The sequence below is a fragment of the Stegodyphus dumicola genome, chromosome X2 (genome assembly GCF_044657685.1).
Source record: "Stegodyphus dumicola isolate Sdum_Otavi_A_Nest chromosome X2, ASM4465768v1".
Lineage (NCBI taxonomy): Eukaryota > Metazoa > Arthropoda > Arachnida > Araneae > Eresidae > Stegodyphus > Stegodyphus dumicola.
The window spans coordinates 173,136,295-173,142,294 of NC_140781.1; the positions used below are offsets into that span (position 1 = coordinate 173,136,295).

Consider the following 6,000-nt stretch of genomic DNA (forward strand, 5'->3'; position numbering starts at 1 on the left):
TCTAGATCAATTAGAGAAAAAGTACTTTTGTGAAACTAACATCGGAGATGCTTGAATACACTTTTCTAATCAAAATAATCCTATGCCTATTTTGAGTGGCTTATCATTAACTGTATAAGGGGACTATGATGTTTTGTAACGTTCTTTGAGGACTACTACTACACTATTGCCACTTTTTTCATACTGCTTAATTAAACATACAATGATTATGGTTTTTTGAAAAAAAAATATTGTTTCTTTCATTAAATAATTGGTAAAAATAATTTCACAATAAAACACAGAAAATATAACCAAAGAAACTCACTAACTGTAGACTTAAAATAATATAAAAAAAAGGAAAGAAAAAAGAAAAAAATCAGAAAAGTTTCAGATTTTTAAATTACGTCTAAAGGGGCGTTTTTTTTAACGTTTTGTGTGTTACCTTTGTTTATTAAATTTCATGTTCTTCGCACTTAAACCATAAAATTCAGTTCAACAGCAATATCGGAAAATAATTTTAAATTGAGCACATTTTTAGAATTTACGATACACAGTTCCGCGCGCTGGAGATAAAAACGTCCCCCCCCCATTAGAGTGTTGCCAACTTTTAAATCAATGCAATTTTAAATCAATCAACTTTTAATCTTGCAACTCAACTTTTAAATCGTTGAGTTTGTTAATCAAAAATTCGTTAAAGTTTTACAAATAATAGGTAAAAAAACAAATCCCAAATTCCAAATTTGGGCTTCCAGATGCCCATATTCTTCTGGAAACGTACGTTATTCAAAATTGTATGGCTCTAGGTACGTTGTTTTAACACATAGCGAGAAACATTCACACATTTATGCAGATTCTTCATTATTCAATGTCTTTAAATATAATACAGGGCGATAATATTTGGTGGCAACAATTTGAAAAGTGAATCGGACATTTATAGTGAACCGACGCAAAATGTCAAAACAAAAATAACAGTCCTTCAGGGCAAATTGTCCCTTTGGACTAAAAAGGAGAAATGTGATATATGTGCATACATTATTTAAATGCATAACAAAAAAGAAATGTGTATTACTGATTGTCTGATTAATACAATTACACGTTATCTAACACAAGTTATAAATATCAGTCTGATAGTAATAATAATGTAAGGAACTGATAATATGTAGCTATAAAATTGTAAAGAAAATTAAAAGGTATATATACATTAAGTAACAAGATGTACTAATTTTCGAGGTATTGCTCTAGTTTCAGAAACAACGCTTGGCAGAGAAAACGCCGCACCATGGAAGAATAAGATGAAAAATGAGCAACGCCTTTGCCGGGAATCGAACCACGGACCTCTGGAATACGCGCTCAGCGTGCAGACCACTCCACTACGAAGCCATGCTAAGTAGAAAGAAACACCTTATAAACAGACTAAATTTTGCGCATAGATTTACAATCAAGCATTTAAAATATGATTTAATATTCAAAGATGTACAAAAATAAGAAATTTACATAAGTATATAGAGTGTCAATTATATGTTGAGACCTAGTTTCGGGCAATACATTCTTGAACACGTCGTTGCATTGAATCCTGTCCGAACCATGTTCTGTAGTATTGCATACCAAGCGCTGTGGATCTAACAGAATCACGGCTTAACGCAAATAATCACGGAACTCGCGGTTTATCTTCTTTCCTTGTAGAAAAGGTGCTATTCAACCGACGTCCAGGCATGTCATACAAATACCCGATTGCCGTTTGATTGCCCAATTGATTTCCTATACAGTTCTAGCTTCCAAGGAACTCTAATCTAGTTAGGATATTAGAAAAGATCCCAACTTTTTTTATTCAAAAAAATGTCAAGAAATATGGAAGGTATGAAGATTTACAGCTAAGCTGAAGACAATCTCAAACTTGCTTTCTTCGAAACTATGTTTTTGGAATTAGAGACCAAAACATCTTAAAATTTATTAAAACGATATTTTTGAATTAAAATGCATTAGATTCGTAATTGAATTCTCGATTAAACTATAAGATATTTTCTCCTTCCTTCCATAATCCTTCGTGGTGTAACGGTAGCACACTCGGCGCGTATTCGAGAGATTCAGGTTCGAGTGCCGGCGAGGGCATTGCACATTTTTCACGTCTTCTGCTTCAAAAATTATACAATGCCTCTACAAAACTATTTCATAAACGAACCACTCGTTATTTATTTTTTGAGTCTATAAAAATAAAAAAAATGTCTGCCCTCCGATCCCGCTCTTTTTGCGAGGCTTTAAATGGGATTTTAGGACGCACAGTAACGACGAATGCTCGACTGTAAAAATACTTTGTTTTCCATATTAGACCTAGGCTATTCTTGCGCATGTAATCAATCACCTTTATCTTTACAATGCTTCAGTTCTAGAAACTAGAATTACTATAAGTTTTCACTTTTCAAAAATCTTATTTTCAAAATAAAAAAATTAAATAAATAAAAAAAATCTGAAAGTTTTCAGATTTTACATCATGTCCAAAGGGGCGTTTTTTTTTAACGTTTTGAGTGTTACCTTTATTTATTAAATATCATGTTCTTCGCACTTAAACTATGAAATTCAGTTCAACAGCAATATCGCAAAATAATTTTAAAATGAGCTATCTTTTATCCAATACACAGTCTCGAAGGCTGCAGATAATCCCCCCCCGTACAGTGTTGCCATTGCTCGCTTTGAAACCGTTGAGTTTGTTAATCAAAAATTCGTTGAAGCTTTACAAAATATTAAATAGATAATAAACAAAATTTCAAGCTCCAAATTAGGGCTTCCAGATGCCCAAATTTGGTGAAAGATTACGTTAGTCAAAATTTGATGGCTCTAGATACCGTTGTTTTATCACAATGCGAGAAACATACATACATACATACATTTATACAGATTCTTCATTATTTAATTTCTTTAAATATAACACAAGGCGATAATATTTGGTAGCAACAATTTAAAAAGTGAACCGGCATTTATAGCGAATCAAAGCAAAATGCCAAAGTGAAATTAGGAACACTTCTGGGCTAACGCTGTTTTGGATAATAAACATGTCGAAAAAAATTTAGAATTTTATATTTGTTTCTTAATGGGAGGAAAAGACATAAACAGTATTGGAGAGTGGGAAATGAGAATAAAGGATATTATGCAATATTAATTAATTCATACGTATAATTATGCTACATATATTATACATTTATGTATACCAAAGAAATTTTCAATAATTAAAACATTATAACGGAATACAGCTTATTATTCATACGAGAAACAAAAACTGCATAATATTAGGTCATTGTACATATACAGAGGCTGTTCACACATTTTTGAGACGATTTATATTATATTCTCAAAACTAAATTACATAAAATTCTTGTGTTTTAAATGTTCTATTTGACATCCCTTATTCTGAACTATCTTTCGACACCGCAATTTCCAAGATAATAATGCCTTTTGAAGTGGCAGAAGAGGTATTCGATCCCATTCCTCCCAAACAGCTTTTCAGAGTACTGTTAGGGTTTTGGGACAACGTTTGGATAATGCAGTTTTTAAAATTCCGAAAGCACAAAAATCCATAGGTGACACATCGGGAGATTTAGTAGGGACATCAGTGAAGGGTATGGCCTTGATACCAGTTTTTTGTTCCATTTCTTTTAGGAAATTTACAGTGGATTTTGATGTGTGACTGCTAGCTTTGTCCTGATGGAGTCTCACGGATTGATGGCACTGTGGATAAAGCGATAGTATTTCATTCAGAAAAATTGGCGATAAAATATGTTCCTGATAGTATTTGGAGTTAATCTTCACATATTTTTGCACTCTCTTTATTTTTAACTTGCCATTATAAGAAAAACCAGCAACAATCATGAATCCCTTAGAAAAACTTCGATTCTTTGAACCATGTACTTGAATTTTTTTCTCCCCTTTTATGATAATAAATGACTCTTTTTTTGTTACAATAATTTAAATAAACCCATGCTTCATCTATTGTGACAATTGTTTTCCATTTTTCTTTGAATAAGTGTTTCTCATATAGAATTCTGCAGCGTGTCCTGCGTTGAGCGATATGCTTTGGAAGAAAACAATGCACATTGCGTTTTTTCGCTTTCTTAAGATTTAAATCAACGTTTATCATTTTGTTTACAGTGGACACCGAGCATTTTAATGATTTTGCAACTGTCCTTTGACTAGGGGAATTTTCTTTTAACATTAAACAACGTACCTTTGCAATAGTTCGAAGATGTCCGTTTTTACCTTGGATACTTGTTTGGAACTTTTGTCCCACTTGAGGCTCCAATTTGACGTTTTTTTCCTTTCTTGTTGATGATATTACCTATCGATGCTTTAAATATCACAAAATCATGACTCTCACATCGCTTTTGGATAACGGAGTATGCATATTTCTCTTCGGAAAGAGCGTAAATGTAGCCTTCGAACCACTGCTTTGTTAAATTCGCCATTTTGAATAAAAACAAAACTTTCAAGCCACAGACGATAATTTACTTTTAAATACATAGTACAATTGCAATTACTTCTTTTGCAGCAAACGATTTTTTATTGCTGCTTACCAAAATCGTCTAAAAAATGTGCGAACAGCCTCTGTATATATATATATATATATATAAGTAAATAAATGTAAAAACAATTGTTCTTACATTTTCAAGAAGTCTGAAAATGAATTTCTTAGTGCTTCATGCAGATTTAAGCTATTTTTCCTAAACACACTGAAACAGCTTGCCCATTGCGAGCCCCCCCCCAGAAGTATTTTTATGCGGCTCGCGAGTACATCTTAGTTATGTATTTGTTCTAAATAAGGTGCGAAAAGCTATTGAAACAACAACTAAAACAGCAAATGTTTTCCGCAGACAAATTCTGAATCATCGAGTTTGTTGCATTCTTGAAGAGGTTAAAAGGGAGTACAAAGAAATTATTTAGTACAACGAGGTGAGGTAGTTATGTCAAGGTGCTGTATTAAAACATTGTTTTGATTTCATGACATAGCAATAAATAAATAAAGAAGACCATTGACGAGCTATATAATGACACATGGGTAACAAATCTGGCATCTCTTATTAACTTAACACAACATTCTCAATACAGAGATGCAAGGAAAGAATATCATTAGCATTCATGCTGTTATTAAACTTTTCAAAATTAAACTGTAATTATGGCAAACACAGCCTGAAGCAAAATATTTCTTACATTTTCTAAATCTTAAATTCTGCCCTATTATTTCAAATAAAAAATTTCAAAAATATGCAAGAAGAAAATCACTATTACTACATGAATTTGAAAAAAAAAAGTTATTATTTTAAGGAATTGTAGCCAATCTAAATAATACATTATTTTTATTGCTATTAAAGCAACCATCAGTAATCTACAAAAAGAATTAATTAATTTATCAGTGAGATTTTATTCTAGCATTTGGAAATATGGATTTAATTAACTTTTATTCGTACTTGTTGAAAGACTAATACTCTCAGTTATGAATCTTTGTAATAAGAATAATATGTTTATTTGGAAGTATATTTATATTTGAATTGTGTTTTTTTTGCAGCTGAAAATCAATACGTCTGAGAAAAGGACCCGATTGACAGATGAGCATCTAGAATCGGTGATAAAAATCTTTATTCAAGGCTACAAATTTTGTCAGAATCGAAATGCCATTAAGTATCAAGTTGTAGTAAGAAATAAAGAAATTTATAATCGTTTACATTCAAATGCATGTATTTTTTTTTCGTGTGTTGAAGAAAATTTAATAAATAAAAGAAGGAATGCTGTCATTATTTATTCTCTTATTTTGTCCTACCTCGGAAGTTTTCTCTACAAATTTAGAAAACTTTCATGAAATTAGTTTATTATAAACTTTTATTTAGATGTTTCACTCTGGGTGAAACTTTGTCATCGATTTTTTAAACTAGTTTTTGATAAGCTATCGAGTTCAGATTTTGTACTCGCACTGTTTCTCGTTGACAATGCAATGTAATGAAGCGATTTTTTTCAAAAGTTGATTTAGACTTTTTTATA

General features: G+C 31.5%; 1 long non-coding RNA gene across 1 annotated transcript in view; it reads left to right on the forward strand.

Moving 5' to 3' along the window:
* The window catches only part of LOC118192229 (uncharacterized), a 52,578-nt gene extending 46,822 nt beyond the window's left edge, over positions 1-5,756 (forward strand). The window contains exon 2 of the long non-coding RNA XR_015038994.1: positions 5,531-5,756. This is a non-coding gene — a long non-coding RNA (uncharacterized LOC118192229). The remainder of the gene's footprint in view (positions 1-5,530) is intronic.
* The last annotated feature ends 244 nt before the right edge of the window (positions 5,757-6,000 follow it).